Raw genomic sequence first — 21500 nt, 5'->3', positions numbered from 1 at the left:
ACGTTTATCAATGAACAAAAGGCAGATACATTGGAGGTTGCTGCACGTTTGGCCGATGATTATTCATTGACCCACAAATCTTCATTTCTCAGCAAACCATCCCAGTCCTTTCCATACAGAAACAATGCAGGTAAATTTAACTCCTCCTTTTCATCCAAGAATTTTTCAAAGGAGAGTAGGAAATCAAATGACAACAGTTCACAAAATTCAAGTAACACTTCCACATCATCAGATCCCAAGTCTCAATCTCCTTCTGACAAACAGTTCGGTACACTTTCTTGTAATTATTGCAAGAAAGACGGCCATTTAATGTCAGATTGTTTCAAATTGAAAAGAAAACGTGAAGGTCAAAGTGGTCAAAGTGGATCTAAGCCCACCGGCTTTATTTCTTCGTCAACTCAATTAGAGTCTAATAATGTGTGCAACACATTTTCTGAGGTTAAACCCCTCTTATCCCCAATTAATGAGGTCAAGGTCAATTCTTCTCAAGATAGCATTATGGGTATTTTCGACCATTTATTCATGATGGTTTTATATCACTTTCTAGTGATTTCTCTTCCGCTACCCCTGTCAAAATTTTAAGAGATACCGGGGCTTCCCAGTCTCTTTTGTTGGCAGATACCCTGCCGTTTCTGAAAAGTCATTTTCAGGTTCTAAAGTTCTTATTAAGGGGGTAGATTGTAATGACTACATTCCTGTTCCTCTCCATAATGTCTATTTGTCTTCGGACTTTGTTTCTGGACCTGTGACTTTAGGTATTAGGCCTTTTTTGCCTTTTGAAGGGATTCACCTTCTTCTTGGAAACGACCTTGCTGGGGACAAGGTCATTACTAATCCACTTGTGACTGATAATCCTAGTTTAGATCAGGATCCAGAGCCAATTGAACAAGAGATACCCGATTTATTTCCTTCATGTGCCATTACTCGAGCCATGAAAACTTCCGAGAATCAAATACTCTCAAAAATAATGTCACAGATGTTGACTTAAATGACACCTTTCTCAGTCAGGTGTTTGACACGGAGCATTCCGTTATCCCTCGTGGATTTGAAACTTCCAGTAAAACTTCTGCTGACCAAAGTCAGACATTTTCTAGATCAAATCTCATTGCAGAACAACACAAAGACCCAGATATTTTGTCTTTGTTTGACAGGGTAGATGATGAAGGTAAAACTTCAGATAGCTCTGTTTCCTATTATACAAAGTCTGGTATTCTCATGCGTAAATGGAGACCTCCAGATGTTTTGGTTGATGACGATTGGGCTATAAAACATCAATTGTGGTTCCAAAGCCCTACCGTGCTGAAATATTGCGCCTGGCCCATGAAACGCCCTGGGCTGGTCACTTAGGAGTCAGGAAAACTTATCATAAAATTCTCAGTCACTTTTATTGGCCTAATCTCAGGCAGGATGTAGCACATTTCTGTAAAACTTGTCACACATGTCAAATGGTAGGAAAGCCAAATCAGACCATTCCAAAGGCCCCTTTACAGCCAATTCCTGCATTTCAAGAACCATTTAGTAGGATACTAATAGACTGTGTTGGGCCCCTACCAAAAACAAGATCAGGAAATGAGTACATGCTGACAATTATGTGTACATCAACTCGGTTCCCAGAAGCCATACCACTGAGAAATATAAAGACAAAGACTATAGTGAGAGCTTTAGTCAAATTTTTCACTTTATTTGGCCTCCCTAAATGTGTCCAGTCCGATCAAGGCTCCAACTTTATGTCTGGAATTTTTCAACAAGTAATGGATCAGCTAGGCATTAAACAGTATAGGTCATCCGCCTATCATCCAGAAAGTCAGGGTGCTCTTGAGCGATTTCATCAAACTTTGAAAAACATGATTAGGACCTACTGTTTTGACACAGAGAAGCAGTGGGATGAAGGAATTCATTTTCTGCTCTTTGCTGTTAGAGAGTCAATTCAAGAGTCTCTTGGTTTTAGCCCATTTGAGCTTGTATTTGGACATACAGTCCGTGGCCCACTCAAGCTCGTTAAAGAGAAATTCCTATCAGACGATGATGATTGTCTGAATATTTTGCAATATGTGTCAGATTTTCGTACAAAACTCTCTAAAGCATGTGAATTAGCCAGAGAAAATCTTGAGTCATCTCAGCAGTCAATGAAAACCAAATATGATAAAAACACCTCAAAACGGAAGTTTGAACCAGGTCAAAAAGTTCTTGTTCTACTTCCGGTTCCTGGCAAACCACTCCATGCTCGTTACTTTGGGCCATACCTAATTGATAAGAAATTGAGTGATTTAAATTACATCATAATAACACCTGACAGGCGAAAACAAAAACAGCTATGTCACATAAATATGCTTAAGCCATATTTGGATAGGGATAATCCTACTATAACTCAGCCTGTCAGTGCAGTCAGTTCAAACCATTATGAAGATAGTGATACTGAAACTGACTTGAGTGAAAATACTCTAAACTCAAAGCTGGGCTCGGTCAAGCTTCAGAACTCAGAAATCCTGGAGAAGCTGGAGTCTACAAAGTTGGCACACCTCCAGCCAGAACAACAACAACAGGTGAAAGAACTGCTCCATGAATATAAACACCTGTTTCAAGATGTTCCAACGAGGACGAACGTCATCTATCACGACGTTGATGTTGGGGACAGTAAGCCTGTAAAACAACATCCATACAGACTGAATCCAACAAAAGCGAAATGTCTCCAGGAAGAAGTCAAATACCTGCTGGACAATGACTTTATTGAACCCAGTAAAAGTAACTGGAGTTCGCCGTGTATACTTGTTCCCAAATCAGATCACAGTTATCGTATGTGCACGAACTTTAGGAAGGTCAACACTTTAACAAAGACAGACACTTTCCCAATCCCGAGGATTGATGACTGCATCGACCGAGTGGGAAAAGCCAAGTATGTGACGAAATTTGACCTACTGAAGGGATTTTGGCAAGTCCCTCTGACGGATCGTGCTCGTGAAATATCCGCCTTTGTTACACCAGACGGATTGTTCCAGTACAAGGTGATGCCATTCGGAATGAAGAACTCTCCGGCAACGTTCCAACGGATGATCAACGACGTCATATCCGGGCTAGACGGATGTGCAGCTTACGTTGACGACGTCGTCCTGTATACTGACACCTGGGAGGAACACATCAAGCTCATGCGGAAGTTCTTTGAGAGACTGAGCAAAGCAATGTTGACTGTCAACCTTGCCAAATCTGAGTTTGGTTGGGCGAGGGTAACTTACCTCGGACATACTGTAGGACAGGGTGAGGTAAAACCTGTTGATGCCAAAATCAGTGCCATTTCAAGTTTTCCCATACCAAACTGCAAACGACAACTGATGCGCTTTCTCGGTATGGCTGGTTACTACAGAAAATTCTGTCCAAATTTCTCCACAATTACTGAGCCTTTGACTAACTTACTTAAAAAGAAAGTAAAGTTTGTTTGGTCAGAGCAATGCCAACAGGCATTTGATACACTTAAAGCCATACTGCAAAGTGCTCCAGTGTTGTCTGCACCAGATTTCACTTTGCCATTCAAATTAGCTGTGGATGCTAGTGATACGGCTGCTGGTGCTGTTTTTATTGCAAGAGGATAGTCATGGTGTAGATCATCCTGTTTGCTATTTTTCACGCAAATTTAACAAATCCCAGAGAAACTACTCTACAATTGAAAAAGAGTGTTTATCTTTGATATTAGCTTTACAGCATTTTGAAGTTTATGTTACTTCTTCAAATCAGCCAATAGTGGTTTATATTGATCACAACCCTCTTGTTTTTCTGCAGAAATTCAAAGGCAAAAATCAGAGATTGCTAAGATGGAGTTTAATGTTACAGGAGTTTAATCTTGACATTAGACATATCAAGGCAGAGACAATTTAATTGCAGACTGTCTCTCTCGTATTTAGAGTTTATTGTTGTTCACTTTCAAGAAATTTTACTTTAGAGTACAACAAAATTTGAGTACTTAAATCCTTTTCAAGATTACATTTGTAAAAGAAAGATTTTTCTTTGAAAAATTTTCTTTTTTTGAAGAGGGGGTGTGTTATGTAGGTCATTTCCCCCCACACTCATCATGACCTGAGTTCAATTAGTCTAGAACATTCTCAAGGTCACTACCCTCAATGACCTCACAACCTTGAATTCAATTAGTCATGTTTGGAATGTTCTGGAAAGTTGATTAGTTGTGTAAGGGAGATAATTTTAGAACAGTAATTAGCATGTCAATAAAAGTTCTAGATTGTTCTTATATGCCTTTATAAAAGGGACGTGCTCAGCTTCCAGTCAGACTTTTGGGATCGTGTCTCTTGTGTGTTACTAAACTCCAGCAGTAGTCATTCTCTAGACTTTTCAAGACCTTCACTGCCAACGCTGGATTTATACTGTGGACTTTGTGCAGCTTCAAGCCTGCAAGCCGAAGGACTGTTCATTCATCCGACTGACTGTTACACTCTGAGACTGGAGCTTTGCCGTCCCAGCTGAGATAAGTAGTCTGTACACTTTTAAAGCTTGTACTCTATCCCTGACTTAGCAATTAGTTTTATTTTCGTAATAAATTTTGTTTAAACGTTAACTGCTGAGTTCACCCTTTTGTTCGTTTTCTCTGCACGTAACAGTATATATATATATAATATATATATATATAATATATATATATATATATATATATATATATATATAATATATATTATATATATATATATATATATATATATATATATATATATATATATATATATATATATATATATATATATATACAGACCAGCCAGATGACGTGACAATACGGTTATACAGGTCGTCAACGCTGTGTATCGTACGAGAATGCACTTCCAAATTGATCAAGGCCCATAGATTTTCGATCGGACTCAAATCTGGAGACTGGGCCAGCCAATCCAAAGTTGTAAAATGGCCAAAAGGATAGCTGTAATCCTGGGGGTTTGTAGAAATGCTTTCACATCCAAAGCAGTATGTACGGGAGCATTATCCTGTTGAAATATGAAATCAGGCCCAACAAGTCTGAGTGCCGACGCTAGCATTTCGTTTTGGAGTATGTCTAAATACTTCCAGCGATTCATGGTTTTCTCGACACAAACAAACGAGCCAACACCAGCAGCCGAGAAACACCCCCAGACCATGACGCTACCACCGCCAAACTTGACAGTTGGATTGATGCAGTGTATTTCGTACTCCTCGCCAGGTCGCTGTCGTACGTAAACTCTCCCGCGGCTTCGAAATACCGTAAATTTCGACTCGTCGGTCCATATAATACGGGACCACTGAGCCGGTGTCCAGTTCACATGACGTCTGGCGAATCCTAATCGTGTTGCGATGTGCCGGGGTTGCAATTTTGGCTTTTTCTCGGCAACACATCCACGAAGACTAGCTCCTCTGTAAAGCCGTGATTTCACTGTACTCAAACTCAAGAGTTTCGCGGTGTCCTCATGAAATTTTGCATGGAGTTCGCGGGCCGTCTCGAACCTGTCAGCCAGACTCGACCTCACCAACATTCTGTCTTCCCGTTCAGTTGTGAGCCTCGGGCGTCCCGGACCGTTGTACGTTGGCCATGGTACCATGTTGCGACAGATTTTTGATGTTGTATCTTACACTGCCTTCAGATATGCCCAGCTGCCTTGCGATTTCCCGGTTTTTGACACTCTGAGTATGAAGTGCCTCTATTTTTCCTTTCATATATTCCGGAAGTTTGCGAACTTTTGGCATATTTCAGTCACGCAATGTTTACAAACAGAAATTATACAGTAACCTCCGACGACCTCTATCAGAATATACATAAGCAAGTCTGGCAGATTTACCGGCCCCAAAATTTAATCAGAATTATATTTAAAAAACTCTGATTGGTCGATATTTGAATATGAATGGAAGAAATTTAACCGCATGGACTTTGGCACCAAAGTTAATTGTATGCAAATGATATGCAAATGAGTACGTCGCCATTGAAATTTCAATAGGAAATTTCGCTATCTTGAAAAAACTCGCCGTACGTCTGTATTCAACGTCCAACAACAGGTCTACATTGATTAAAATGGGTTAAACCTTCTGCAGATCAATTATTTTTGGAAATAAGTCACATTGGTGCGATTTTTTTTAGTTATATTTTTTTCCAAAGGTTTATTTTTTAGGTGCGTAAATACTTCCTGGCGGGTCTGTGTATATATATATATATATATATATATATATATATATATATATATATATATATATATATATATATATATATAATATATATATATATATATATATATATATATATATATATATATATATATATATATATATATATCAGGGCTCCCGCTACCTATTCGCCAATTCGCCAAATGCGAAAGAAAGTTAACAATGGCTACAAAAATTCCTGTTTGGCGAATGTAGTGGCTATTGAATTCTTAGACCACCTCAACAGAAAACTACACCTAACAATAAAATGTTGTAAGATGTTGAAACAGTTTACCCTCCTTCCTACAAAGTTGCAATGTATTGAAACAGTTTAATCTCCTTTCTACAAAGTTACAAATTTCCTGGTACGTAAAACAAACACTGTTGCTGTTTGATACTACAATACATCATGAACGTAACGGCCATGAATACACTGAGGCCTGCTTTGCTTCTGTGAGTCCCTGGGTCGTCCTTGAGTCTATCAAAAGTTTTACCTTCTTTGCTGTATCAAAATTTGGCCTGCAACTACTCAGTTTGATAGTAAAAACCATAATTTCAAAGGAAACTTTCACAAACGGAGCCATTATACAAAGGAAAAGGAGAAAATCTGAGGTTTTCTGAAAGGTCAAGTCTAGGTCATCTCATCATGTGATGTCATGCATGAAGACCCCCTAATTATACAATTATGGTTCTCAAGAAACCACCTAGGGTGGTCCAATAGGTGAAAGGTAATTTTGCTGCCTTCCAATTTAAATGGCATTCAGCTTGACTGACTCCCATTCGGCCTACTTTCAAACTGCTATAACTTATACAAGAAATTATGTGATTCTGAATGATTTTAATATTTTTGTAGATTCCATCAGTTTAATGATCTAGAAGTGAATGCCAATTTAAATGGCATTCAGCTTGACTGACTCCCATTCGGCCTACTTTCAAACTGCTATAACTTATACAAGAAATTATGTGATTCTGAATGATTTTAATATTTATGTAGATTCAACCAGTTTAATGATCTAGAAGTGAACATCATCAGACATTTCTTGTGATATCAAAATATCAAATGGAAATATATCTGGGCTAAAATGTTATCATAATCATTAAAACAATGAATGCCCTCAAACAGTGAGTAATTTAAATGAACATATATCGTTGTGTCTTGTTTTACAAGAGTTCTGTTTGGCCCAGCCCTTTTTGTCTCAAGAAAAGTACTTATACTCAAGATGCTAGTTCAGCCTGCTTGATCACATCTATGACATACAAGTAAAACCGGGGCCTTAAATACCACAATAATCGTATCTACACTGCCATTGTGCTATACCATAAATGCTGTCTTCTGCATGGAAAATTGTTTTACTTGTGTGTCTCAAACATTTAGGTTATGGAAGACTGCATAAATTTGCCACAAGAGAAGCCTGTAACTTATGACAAGCTATCATACTGTGAATACTAACTGAATGTCGCAGAAATATTCAATCTGTACCTCTTGTAATATACACTGAACATAGCTACCAGATTTTTAGAATTCAATTGTTACCTAATTTTATTTCTGGTGTTTAAAGTTTACCACCAAAAAGGATTTCTATCCCTGAAAAGTCATAAAAACACAAATTATAAATGCAAAAACTAAACACATATTTCTTTAATGTAAAAACCATCATGAACATCATACAAAACATCTTGATTTGTAAAATTAGGGACTCCTGAATGACGAGAAAGCTGTTGCCACACTTGAGATCATAAACCGCTGCACGTTTCAGCTTGGTATTTGGTGTGTGGATGCATCTTGGGCTATAGATGGGATTTTGTTCAAATGAAGTCCGCATTGCCAAAATTATGCAAATGAGCTTACAAAATGTGAAAATGGTCAAGAATTAATATCTCGAGAACCGCTGTTTTGATTGCTTTGAAAATTTGTGTGCAAGTACCTTAGGTGAACCTTATACAGTTTTATGAATATTGTGAAGATATCCTTAATTTTGTATTTTTGCTGAATTTTTTGGTGATTTTTCTCATTTTCAGTAAAAATTCTTCTTCTCTGAAACCGCCAGCCCAATCGCTCTCAAATTTGGGTTGGATCTTTGCGAAGGTGTTACTCTGCTAATTTGTTGAAATTATGACTAAAATTGGGAAAATTACTATTTTGGAGCAATTTTGTCATTTTTGGTCAAAAAATCTTAATCAGTATTTTCTTTTTAAAACCCCTGGACAGACAGCTTTTATATTTTGTACACAGACGTACAGAGATGACAATAGTTAAATATGCGGAAATTGTCCTGAAATATACAAATTTGTATTTTTAAGACAATATTGTCATTTTTGGTCAAGAAAACTTGTTCTCAAAATTACTTGTTTGATAGCTTTGTAATTTGGTATAAAGTCCGGAGGGATGTTATTTAGTATAATTTTCTGCTCAAAGTGTTTTGGGATAAATTTTCTGCTCAAAGTGTTGGGAAACCCCCAAATTTGTATATTTTAGGTAATTTTCTCTGTTCATGACCTTAAATGACCTACACCAACCCAGGATATGTTGTGAGACAGTTTCGAAGGCTGTGAACATAATTTTGTCATATTTGGTATCAATTTGTAGGAAAATTTAATCCAGAAAACAAAGCTGAGGTGAATTTTTTCATTGCGGACCAATTTTTGCAACTTTCTATGTAAGACATACAAGAACTGATGAAAAATTTGGATCCAAGATAATTCCAGATGTTGTAATCACCACCCACAGTGGAAGGCATTTCACTATCTGTAACTAACTTAAGTGCTGTTTACATTAGAATGATAACACTCATGGCATTAATTAAAAACTGCCCAAGGTTGTAAATATATTTCCTGTCATCTGGTGTTATATGTAATACCAAGGGATGGAACATTTGATGGTGTTATGTAATACCAAGGGATGGAACATTTGATATTCAGGAGGGGGTAGGGTCTAGAAGATTGATGAGTTAGCATTACTTTTTTGCCAGATCCCTTGTACATTTTTTTACCCACTCCCACCTTTTCTTTTTAGCAAACCTTCTCTGTATATTTTTTGTTGTTGACATTTGCTTATGTATTTAGGATCTGCTTGTCCCGTTGCTATAGAAGTTGATATGCATGTTCCTAAAGATGACCTCCAGTACCAAAGTTGGAGACCTTATTTGCTTTTGTCATTCTTGTTTTTCCTGGTTTAAATATTTCTCGAATGGACCAATTCAAACCGAATGTGAGCACACTGTCCTTGACGGTATTTTTAAAAAATACTCTTGCCAATATCATCATAATTTAAACAAACCGAATTGGGATCATCCAAAGGAACCTTATGTCAGTTTTACAGTTGAAGCCATCATTCTTCGGTGCGGCAAGTTGGTAATTACCCACCTATTTTGCTAGCCATATACCAACATACCAAGGGAACTTCCTAAGCCAAACTCTGTTGTCCTATCTGGAGTGGCAAGATGAGATCTAAACAAACACAGTTGGTAATAAAATTTAAGCCACCAATGTTGATCTGATACCGGGATGAACCATAATATACTCCATTGTCCACTTCATGTTTCTGTAATTTAGCTGGTTGGAGGGAACTTTGGTAGTGATTTTGTATGTATGGCTCAGCTCATTGTGTAGTATGTTGAACATTGTTGAACTGCCGGCTGGTTTTTTACAGTACATTGTATTCTAAAAAAAGGATTTTGTCAATATTTTACTGGCCGCTATTAAAGGTTTTTTCACCCACAAAAAATTAAGCAACCAGTTGTGCAGTTCATGTCAAACTTTTTGATTTCGGCCTTCCAGGATGTTTTGGGCAATGGTACTGAGAGTTAGATGGGCGATGACATGCTGAAATGCTGTCTGTGGTGCATTTATTCTCTGAGTGATATTTACCATAGTATCAACTTCATGTATCTTTGTACGACTATTTTCCTTGTTAAAATATCAAGAGATTTTGTCATCTTGTCTCGAATTTCGATGGAGCTTTCAAGACAGACTGTAAAGATGACTTTTATGAGTCGCTGAATGCTTTTGAATTAGACTCCTGTGAACCACACAGTAAAGACTGGCTTTTGAAAGATTAATGTACATGGGGTGATCTCAAACTTTTGTACAAAATACCATGTTCTGTAATGATAATAATAATAATAATATTTATTTCTTTAAAGCGCACTACACATACGTCTCAGTGCGCTTTACACATTTAAAATTGATAAAACACCAGCAAAGCATGACAAACTAAAATGTTAAAACAATCAAAATAGGCTAAAACCATAAATGGTTAAAAATGATGAAAATTTCTGCAGAGTAAAAAACAGTCAAAATACAAAAAACATTATTAAAATTATACAGAGTAAGTAGCAGAAAACGTAAAATAAATCAAGCATCAGCGGTTCCGGTAAAATGGTGACCTTCCAAAACATTAGTAATAGTGCTTTGCAAAAAGGTGAGTCTTTAAAACGCGCTTAAAACAGTCAACGGAGCTGGCATTACGAATATCAGGAGGCAATGAGTTCCATAGAGAAGGTGCGCAGACAGAGAAAGCTCTCTGCCCATATGCCTTGTTGAACATTCCACGCGGTGGCACTAAGCGTAACGAATTACTTCATGCAGCTTTTTCAAACCTAGTTATGTGTAATATTTATCAAAAAGAAGACAAGGCACGATATGATCTCTTAAGATTGTGTTTTATTACCTTCTCGTGTCTATTTATAGACAGAGAAGGTATTAGAGTTGAAAAACCAGTATGCTGGTGTCAACTACTTCCGTCTGTCAATACTTCCGTCTGTCAAGATCCGTTGACGTCATGCCATTGTGATGGGTCATATCATAAACTGGTGGGGGTGTTCATGGTTCAGGTTGAGGTGCAGGAGAACGATTTTGAGCTGTGACAAAAATCAAAAGGGACTTAGAGGCATAGTGTTAAGCCTTTCTTCAAGGTTCTTAGTTGACTACGATCTATTACAGACTACTGAGCTGACGTTAGGGGTACTCACTTTGTGTTTGCTCACTCTGTGTGCACTAGTGTTTGGTACTGGGTTGCGTGGATATCCCCTCATGGCCTCACGTGATATGGGCCTGTTGCATAATCTGCAGATGATCATATGCCTCTGAGTCTGACGGTCATTGTGTGAGCCCGTCGGCATTTTCCTTGCATTTTTTCTCATTAAATTTTGCAAAATATCGGCGAGTACCTCAATATTTCAAGATAACTCTTTCTTCCCAATCGTTTCCTGGAGTTTCAGAGTCATATGAACGAAAATGAGTGAAAGTTTTAGACAGGAAAGTCGGACGTCGGCCATGTTCAATGTTTACAGTACAATCAGAAGTTTATGTGGAGGAAATAACTAACAAACACTATTCATGATGCCCGCCCTCTAGAGGCAGACCTTCCTATATGAAGTACCACATTTGATGCTTGCAGACTAAATGCTGGGGGTGTAATTTGAACAGCGCCCTCAGAAAAATAGCCTCGTTTTCATTTCAAAACAAAGGTCGCAGTAGTACGCAGGGGTCACACAAGCATGGGTCGCCTAAACATGCCTACATTCACGCTATACCGCGGACCTGAGTGAATGTTATAGGTAATATGTGTTTTTTAGGAATTTGTTTCTGATATAAACAGTTTGTCATGTAAAAATAAACCTACCTTCAAAAGATTGTCGATGTGTATACTGAGTAGTTTCTGTTGCATAACACGATTTGGGTCTGTCTATGAAGGAGAAACGGGGCTAGTAAATGGTCTTCCGGGTCTTGAACACCGATCAAATTTCAGCAGTGTCTTTTTCAGTAACAATTGATTGTGTATACCAATTTTTAACTTCACAGAGCTATTTTACTGGAAATGGTACACTTTTCAATAGACCCTTGGCGAAACTTCGTCTAAAAATTTCACCTATGAATGCCGTTTTCTAGTACTTGTTACAGTGGGCATTATACATTCACCACAGATTAGATGGCCTCTACAAACGAGAATAATTTTATGTTAACTACAACTACAGTTCTTTAGTATATTTTTTTCTCAGAATTGTAGAATTTATAAATTGTTTTATGTATCTTGAAGTCTGTTTCTATATATAGGAAAATGAGAGCAACTTTACACATCGTTTTCTACCTTTGATAGTGATGCGGTATATTGATTCGATCAATGTGGTTTAATGATATGGAGAAACATGGCGAGACACCGGTGAATCGATAGTGCTTTGACCCTGGTCATGTGATCTGGGTCCCCGGGAAAGAACCGGTTATGTGTTGGAGTTATTTATCCCACATGTTAATTTGATAGTAGCGATTGTTCATCAAATAGAGATGCTAGTATGGTTATGTTGTGGTCTGAACTTTGAGTGGTTTGTTGGTCGGACCAATCGTGTTCATTTTTATCCTCGTGCTTGATTTGTGCCTGAACGAGGATGTCTCTTAAGTTTTTATTCCTTTTGTATGCTATGATAGGTTTTTCTGGAAAAACTTTGACCAGTGTTTGATCGGCTTCTATAATTTTCCAATTTTTTGTTAGACATTGTTTGATTTGCCTGGTTTTGATGAATGGACTGAAGGTCGTTGTGTAAACCAGTTTTGTTCTTATGTCATATTCCTCTTATCTTTATCGGTGAGGTATCGATGGTTGGTGAGATTAACATCTTTCTTTATACGAGATATATCTTTTTTTTCTATAATCTTGTTGTTGAAGTTTGCGTGTGAGAAAGTTGACCTTTTCAATGAAGTCCATGTCGTTGTTGCATGTGCAAGCGCTAGCATATCGGAGAAGTTCACCTTTAATGAAGCCTTTGAAAGTGCCGCTCGGGTGACACGAATTTCTCAATAAATATTGGAACGTGTCGGTTGGTTTTGTGTTGGTTAAATTAAAAAGAAAATTAATAAGTTCTGAATTCAATATACTGCAAAGACAACAGCTTTATTCTAAATAAACCTGAAGTTTGATCAATACTTAAGCCTCAGAGACTTGACTGCAACAAACTGAGACAAATCAGACACGAAAATTACGTCAAAAAAGTTAAAAGTGAACAACCATGAGGTCACATGCACAAGTTTTTCTATGGGAAGCCCCGGCTGGAAGCTTCGAAGCCATCCTCGGACTTAGCCCTGCGTACAGGTCTGTGCGTTCCCGGCGTGATGTGGTGGAGGCAGTATCACGCCGGGAACACACAGACCTGTACGCAGGGCTACCTCGGACTGTGATGACCCTGAAAAAAAAAAGAGGAAAATAATTAAAAACAACTGTGACACGAATTTTACGTATTACAACCTAAAAGTGTCACTTGATGATAGTTTCCCCCAAAAAAGTAACATTTGACCTAAAAATACGCACATTTTGGGGATTTATTTCACTATGAGCGTATGCGAGTACACAGTGTACGTGTAAACGTACAGTACACTAATGTTGATTTGGCGCCATATTGGATTTTAGCGGCAAAACACAGCGGCGAACTTTGCCGCCCAACATCAAATTCCTGGCATGAACAGACAAAATTCTGCGGTAAAAAGCTAATTTATAGTATAATTCCACGAACTATGCTTGATTTTGGGCCTTAATTTCATGCTACCGTAGTTGGTACAGCAACACAAGTCCGCGCTCGACATATAACATCGTACTATGAAAAATCGCTGAAATCGCAAAATTCATTTTAATTTTTCAAACAGAGCCCCGAAAAGTCACTTACCTTCTCAGAAAATCCAATTGAAGAGATGAAGTTGGTCTCCAATGATAATTATCGGCGAAAAAATGAGGATTTGGGAGCGACTGAAAAACTGTGTTAGCCAACCAACGGTCACAGTGTAGACTGAGTTGCTGAGTGCCGTTCGAAAGGAAATGGCATTTGCATATGCAAATTGCACCCCTAGCGTTCAGACTGTTGTGGAAAGCTTGACCACACAAAGGAGCATTTTAACTTTTAGAAAATGACAAATTGAATAAGAAGGTATTCTGAAAATGTCAAATACTGAGGAAAAATGCGCAAATATTCAAAATAAACAGGTTAACTGACTGGTCAGCTATAAAAAACAATGAAAATGTTTATGATCAAAAGTTTTTGAGATGCGCACATTTTAACAAATACAGAAATTATTAATATTATAAATATAAGACCAAACTATTTTTTCAGGGATGGGACAGGTTGGAAATGAGGGGTGAGAGACAAAGGCACTCCTATTGCTGCATGTGGATGCAGCCACACCATTTCATTTACAGCATACTTATTCACTGTGTTGTGTTCAAGTTCCATATTGTACTGACTGTCATACAAGGATAACATAAGCAAAGCAAATCAAATTAGAAAAGGATCAATGCTGTTGTGTGGATTTTGCTGAACATGGCTGATTTTAATATTTTGCCCTATATATTTGGTATCCAGCAAAGGCATATTTTGATGTAAAGTCAAAATTAACACTACATTGCGGACAATATATGTACTGTTTCTGCATGAACTTTTCTTTTTAAATTATAGTATAGTAGTACTTTGAACAGATTAACAATTATCGTGATGTCAACCCATAATTTTACATCACAAAGACTGTAATTCTGCCAATTTTTTTATTTTTCAGTCATTTTATAAATTTTGCACTGCACAAGATGATGAACAAATTGCAATGTTTGAATTTGTAAACTCAAAGAATAAAAATCCTTTGGTCACAGATTAAATTATTTTTGAAAAGAAATTTACTCTTAAACACTTTTAGCATATATTCTTTACACTGTCATATATTTCAAGGAAAATATGCCTATTAAAAACAGTAATTTCTTCACTTTCAATTTTTTTTCAATACTATGACAATTATCAGCCATGAGGTTTTACAAACACAAGACCAGATAAGCGTTTTTCATCATTTCCACAGGACTTTTTGGAAAATCCATTAAAAACAGTTAAAAGTAACTTAAAATGATCACTTGGTATACATTTAATTTACAGATGCCAGGTTGTGTATTTCACATGCACTCAGGTCAGTAGGGAAGTGCGTCATTACTATTTTGGACTGTTAATTCTTATTTCTGAATTATTTAACTTTTTTTTCCACATTGAACTATCTTTAGGCAGTTTATTCTGTAGCTTAGAATTTTTTTGATTGATGTATTTAATCATCTTTTGGGTTCTTTGGGTCCATATCCCACCTCATGCCCCTACATCATCAACTATTTACCAACAACTCCATGCCAACAACCAATTACCTGACCTGGCCACACATTAGAGAAGGTGCAGCGTCATTGACGGTATTTTTCCTTGTAGTTTTCATTCCCCATTCCAGTCCCCTTTTATTACGAACCTACATGAAAATGGTTCATCCGGGTTATTAGATCACCATTGCCGGCCGTAAAATTCATTACCCACTGTGTTTGTTTAGATCTCACCTTGCCGCTCCAGATAGGACAACAGAGTTTGGCTTTATATAGGAAGTTCTCCTGGTATATGGCTAGCTAAATTGGTGCCAATGGTGGGTAATTACCAACTTGCCCCTCCGAAGAATAATGGCCTCAACTGTAAAAATGATCAGACATATTTTCAAGAATATTTTGATCAAAAAATGGAATGAATGTCCCAATGTTTCGCAAGCTTTAACATTTCATCATGATTTTTTCATGATTTTTATTTTATCAATCAATTGCAACTTCTTATTCTACTCCCCAAAGAATGTTACAAGACCCACTATACAGCTTGTCAACTTGGCGTTTATATGTATAAAATGGATTTTTATTGTTTACATTTTAATTCTAGTCTGGACCAGACGTCACTTTTCAACAATAACAATGCAGTTTACACACGAATGGGCTGAGTTGACAAGCTGAATACTGTATATATCAACATTCTTTGGGGAGCAGAACACTGAATTATTCATATTCAAAATAAAAATTGTGATAATATTATCAAAAGTTAGCATTACTGGCCCCTTAAGTATCGAAATCCTACAAAAATAACAAAAAATTCATTAAAAATTTGCAATTGCAGATTTCATCACAATATCGTAAAGTCTGACTAAACCATCACAAGGTACCTGTATGCCAAACATCAAAGAAATCCGATCAGTTTTTAGCGACGAAGTTACGTAACTGAGGAAGCTTATAGAGTTGGGAGAGGCAAAATTGACGTCATTTCCGTCAACAACTTCCGTAAAACTTTTTTGTCACACCACGTGATCAATGTTATCTCATGACCATAGCATACCATTCACGCTGCACACTCACTATCAGCGAAAATAGTATCGTGTTGATTTGACATTATAATTGAACTTAGAGCGTACGTGTGAGTGTATTGGCTTACATGAAAATGCCATAGACAATGATGCATTTACGTTAGAACGTCCATGCTCGATCAAATTGTTTTTGTTCTGTCAGTGTAAATTACGAGATTGGTGGATGTGGATGGACATCTTGCGTGCGTCTGGTCTTTGTCTGACATGCATGTCGTTTCGATCTCCTTTTTACTGTGCAGGGGAGAATGAATTACGTTCCTCATGGGTTTCAAATATGTAAAAAAAATATGAAGTTTTGAGTGGATTTACGATTTCGTTTGCAAAATTACGAGCGAAAATTTCAGCTTCCCGTTTCATTGGCGCGACCGTGCAAGAAACCTCAGTCTCATACTACCTCAATGATCACATGTTGTACCACACGAACATGAAAGGCCTCTGAAACACTCAGTGTGTAAGCGTGTGGAATTTTTCGTAGTGTTTTTTCTCATCTAATTTGGCAAATTGTCAGCAAAAACCGCAATAATTCAAGGTAACCCTTTCTTCTCAATCGCTTCCTGGAGTTTCAAAGTCATACCAACGAAAATGAGTGAAAAATTTCGGTGCAAAAATCGTGCATCGGCGAGAGTAGAGACTGGGAGTATTCATACAGAAATAGCCCATGATTCGAGCTTGGTTTTCGTGTTTTTCGTTTGAATTTTGGCCAAATAGTCGCTTTTAGCGGGTTTTGAAATTTTAAAGGCATCTAAAAACATTAAAATGACTTTTTATTAACAAACGAAATAAAAAAATAGAAATTAAATTATTTTTTTCTCATGAAATCATGTCACGATGCCTCCTCAACAGAAAACTACAGCTTACAATAAAATGTTGTAAGGTGTTGAAACAATTTACCCTCCTCCCTACAAAGTTACAATGTATTGAAACACTTTACTCTGCTTTCTACAAAGTTACAAATTCCCTGGTACGTGAAGCAAACATTGTTGCTGTTCGATACTGCAATCACGGTCCCTCATGGACGGACCGTGCTACAATTCATCATGGACGACCATGGAAAGACTGAGGCCTGGCTTAAATTTGCCTCTGTGAGTCCCGCGTACCGGTCGTCCTTCTTAGTCCAAGTTTTACCTACTTTGCTTGAATCAAAATTTGGCCTGCCATTACTCAGTTTGATAGTAAAAACCATTATATCAAAGGAAACTTTCACAAACAGAGTTAGAATACAAGGGAAAGGGAGAAAAACTTGAGGTTTTTCTGAAAGGTCAAATCTGGGTCATCTTATGTGATGTCATAAATGAAGACCCTTTAAGTACACAATTATGGTTCAAAAGAAACCACCTAGGGAGGTCTAATAGGTACAATCTTATGATACAAGGTATTTTCTTGGTGCTTTCCAATTTAATGGCATTAAGCTTGACTGTCAGTTTTAAATTAAATTTTATTAACAGTTATGGCAAAGGGAAATTGTCAACAGTAGTTGCAGTAAGCATATCCATTTCAAATCATCACATTAATATTTCTGCGGATTCCTCCAGTTTAATGATGTAATAGTGAACATCACCAGACATTTCTTGATGATATCAAAATATCAAATGAAAATGTTCCTGGGCTACAATGTTATCATTATCATTAAAACTATTAATACTATTTAAAACATTGGGAAATGAATTGAACAATATAATTGTGTTTTGTTTCAAAGAATTTTGACCTGACTCTTTTTGTCTCAAAAAAAAATACTTATGCTGAAGACGCTATTGAGCCTGCTTGATCAAAACTATGACAAAACACCACAATACTTGTATCTACACTGTCACCATGTTACCAAATGCTTTCTTCTGCATGGAAAATTTGTATTTGTGTGGCTAACAAAACCACTTAAGGAGCTTGTAGTGTAAGTTGTCATACTGTGAACACTGACTCAATGCTGCAGAAGTATTCTGTATCTGTGGTAATATACACTTCACATTGCTACCTGATTTTTAGAATTGCCACCTAATTATTTCTTGTGGCAAAAGTTTACCACTAGAAATGAAAAAGTATTTCAATCCCTTCAATGTCATAAAAACACAGATAATTAATGTCATAAAAACTAAACAAATATTTCTTTAATGTTTAAACTATCATGAACAACATACAAAACATCTTGATTTGTAAAATTAGGAACTCCTGAATGCCAAGAAAGCTGTTGCTACACTTGAGATCATAAACTGTTTAAAAGTTGCTCAAAGTGGCTACAAGATTTTTGATTTGGCTAATGAGTTGGCTAATCATTTTGGTGATTTTAATGGGGAACCCTGCAGTTTATGCACATACCATGTGGTAGCAGTAAACTAAATGATACTGAAAGTTTCACATGGGCACAATTTGACACAACACCGATGGCCTATTACATACTTACCCTTAGTGCACCTACCTGACTTGCCTATTTAACACAAGGTACCAGGTCATGATGACACACAATGACAATGTACCGGTGTTGTTTTATTGAAATACACTACATGTCCCCCCAAAATTTAATTTGTCCCCATTAAGACCTACTATGGGTCACTGTGTCCCCATGCTAGCAAAAGCTGGCTGAAACACTGTGCATGTATACATTTCATAAGATATTACTTTTGATACACAGAATAAGGACACAAATTTATCAGTAAGTTACAGCTACGGTTTCTTTACAATGACATGAATAAAACCATACGCATTTACTCCTTAAATCATCTGAAATTCAGGGCAAGTGAATTTTTATTCCGGACAAGTGAAATTGAAAATTCACTTGCTCTATGGCAAGTGAATTTTTAAAAAAATTTCGAGCCCTGATATATAAGTATGTCCGGTTCTGAGATGAGCTGTATTGGCATTGAAAGGAATTTGTTAATAACTGACAATAATACAATCAATTTTGAAATTTACTCAAAACTTTTGAGACTGAATTTGTAAATTTACTAAGAATTTTCGGAAGCTAGAGGGGAAACAGACATAACAGTGTGATGGGCGGACCAGAAAGTCCATGGAAATCAAGCAGGTTGTTCTTACATGAACATTGCTGTTTGGTGTGTTGATTTGTAACACGTACACTATGCTAACATGTTTCAACACCCAAGGAAACATTTGCAACTTTATAGTCAATGCGACATATCAATAAAATTATTTTAGTTTCTGCAAAAAATCATTTCACTGTCAATGACAAGCTAAAGTGACGTCTTTAATAAATGTGTCCATTCAATATCCAAAGAAAATCAAGGCTATCAATGACACGAAGAAAGTTTGTCAGTCCCCACGGACGAAGTCTTGGGGGACTTATAGATTGGGTCATGTCCGTCTGTCCGTGCATGCGTGCGTACGTCCGTCCGTCGGTTCACGCAGACATGCCCTGGTCAATTTCTTTCAAACTTTGCACAAGGATTATAGTACCCTACCCCATACAGATGCACGTTGATTTGTTTCACAATGCGATCAAAGTTTGCCGTGTTAGACTTGGAGGACTTTTTATTTTACACCTCCATAGACTCCCATGTATAAGGCAGTTCTCCATAGACTCCCATGTATAAGGCAGTCCTCCATAGACTCCCATGTATAAGTCAGTGCTCCATAGACGCCCATGTATAAGGCCAAGAAAAATAAAAATTTAGTTTCTCATCGTATTCTAGTGCAAAAAGGATGCAGTGACACAGTTTTTAGTCCCCACGGATGAAGTCCAGGGGGCTTATAGATTGGGTCATGGTGTCCGGGTCATTGTGTCCGTTTGTCCATCCGTTCGTCCATCCTTTCACACAGATATCTCAGACATTTTGACAAATTGTCACGTGACCTTGGTGACCGTTGACCTCAAATATACGTATTTGTCTATAAGTCAGTAACCACAAGTGCTACACCCTTCATATATGGTATGATGGGATGACGCCACATATTCTACCTCATTAATTATGTACATATCTAATTTTGAGCGAGCCAATAGAGCTAGAGGTCTGATATTTGGTATATAGGGATAACTTAGCAGTACAATTTTTTTATACAAAATGTCACGTGACCTCAATGACCTTTGACCTCAAATATACATATTTGTCCATAACTCAGTAACCACAAGTGCCACACCCTTCATATCTGGTATGATGGGAGACCTTATGACGCCACATACTGTACCTCATTAATATTATGTGCATATCTTATTCTGAGCAAGCCAATACAGCTGGATGTCTGATTTTTCGTATATAGGGATAACTATAGGATAGAAATTTTTTGACAAAATGCCATGTGAACTTGATTTTTTACCTAAAATATACGTTTATGTCAATAAATAAGTACCACAAGTGCTATGTCCTTTATATTTAGTAGGATGGGAGACCTTATGACAACACACACTTTACCTCATTTATTATGCACATATCTAATTCTGGGCAAGCGAATAGAGGTAGAGGTCTGAATTTTGGCATATAGGGATTTATTAGCAATACATTTTTTTTTTTCAAAATGTCACGTGACCTCAATGACCTTTGACCTTGATTATACATATATGCATATCTCAGTAACCACAAGTTCTATACCCTTCAATTTTGATAGGATATTAGACCTTAAGATGTCACATCTTGTACCTCATTTATTATGCGCATATGTATTTCTTGGCTGGCCAATACAGCTACAGGTCTGATCTTTTTTCCCAATTTAGAACCATAACTTAGACATGCCTCATGTGTTTCAAATAGGAAACAACGACATAGACCTATGTGCCCATAGATCTCAACATATCAATCCAGTGATACTTCTTAATGACCACATTTCCCTGCCCCATCAAGACTAATACTCCTATTACTATGTCATTGTCAATGACTTGTTTAGAATTATATTTTCGTTTTAAACTACAGTTCTTTGATGCAGTGTGGTCGTCTGGCAATCCATCATCACGGCAGATGTAGTGCATGCAATACACACTGTCCAATCATGCGTGCATGTTTTCCTGTTATAATTCAATTTGGTCAGATTTTTGTAGCAAGGAACATACAAAATCTTGCAGATAAATCAATTTGGATGATCTATGTACATCTATGCAAATTCCAAGTTTGGTGGACATGTGAAAATTATGTTTTTTGCCTTTATGTACAAGATGGCATGTTTACCAAGCTGGACGCTCACTGCTACAAAAACAATAGGTTTTATTACAGTTTCACATTTCAACCCTTTCT

At 37.1% G+C, this 21500-nt stretch overlaps 1 protein-coding gene and 1 long non-coding RNA gene across 3 annotated transcripts in view; one reads left to right on the top strand and one right to left on the bottom strand.

Moving 5' to 3' along the window:
- Nucleotides 1-21500, top strand: part of LOC139131966 (NF-X1-type zinc finger protein NFXL1-like) — a 100063-nt gene that overhangs the window by 65926 nt on the left and 12637 nt on the right. The gene's annotated exons all lie outside the window — the stretch shown is intronic.
- Nucleotides 13024-14022, bottom strand: LOC139131959 (uncharacterized). Its single transcript, XR_011552221.1, has 3 exons — nt 13809-14022; nt 13315-13331; nt 13024-13217 (listed from the first exon to the last, which is right to left on the bottom strand). It is a non-coding gene; the product is annotated as an uncharacterized lncRNA (long non-coding RNA).

Source organism: Ptychodera flava, chromosome 4 (genome assembly GCF_041260155.1).
Source record: "Ptychodera flava strain L36383 chromosome 4, AS_Pfla_20210202, whole genome shotgun sequence".
In the NCBI taxonomy this organism is placed as follows: Eukaryota; Metazoa; Hemichordata; class Enteropneusta; family Ptychoderidae; genus Ptychodera; species Ptychodera flava.
The sequence above is the reverse complement of the archived record's forward strand: the minus strand, read 5'-3'. Positions and strand labels throughout refer to the sequence as shown.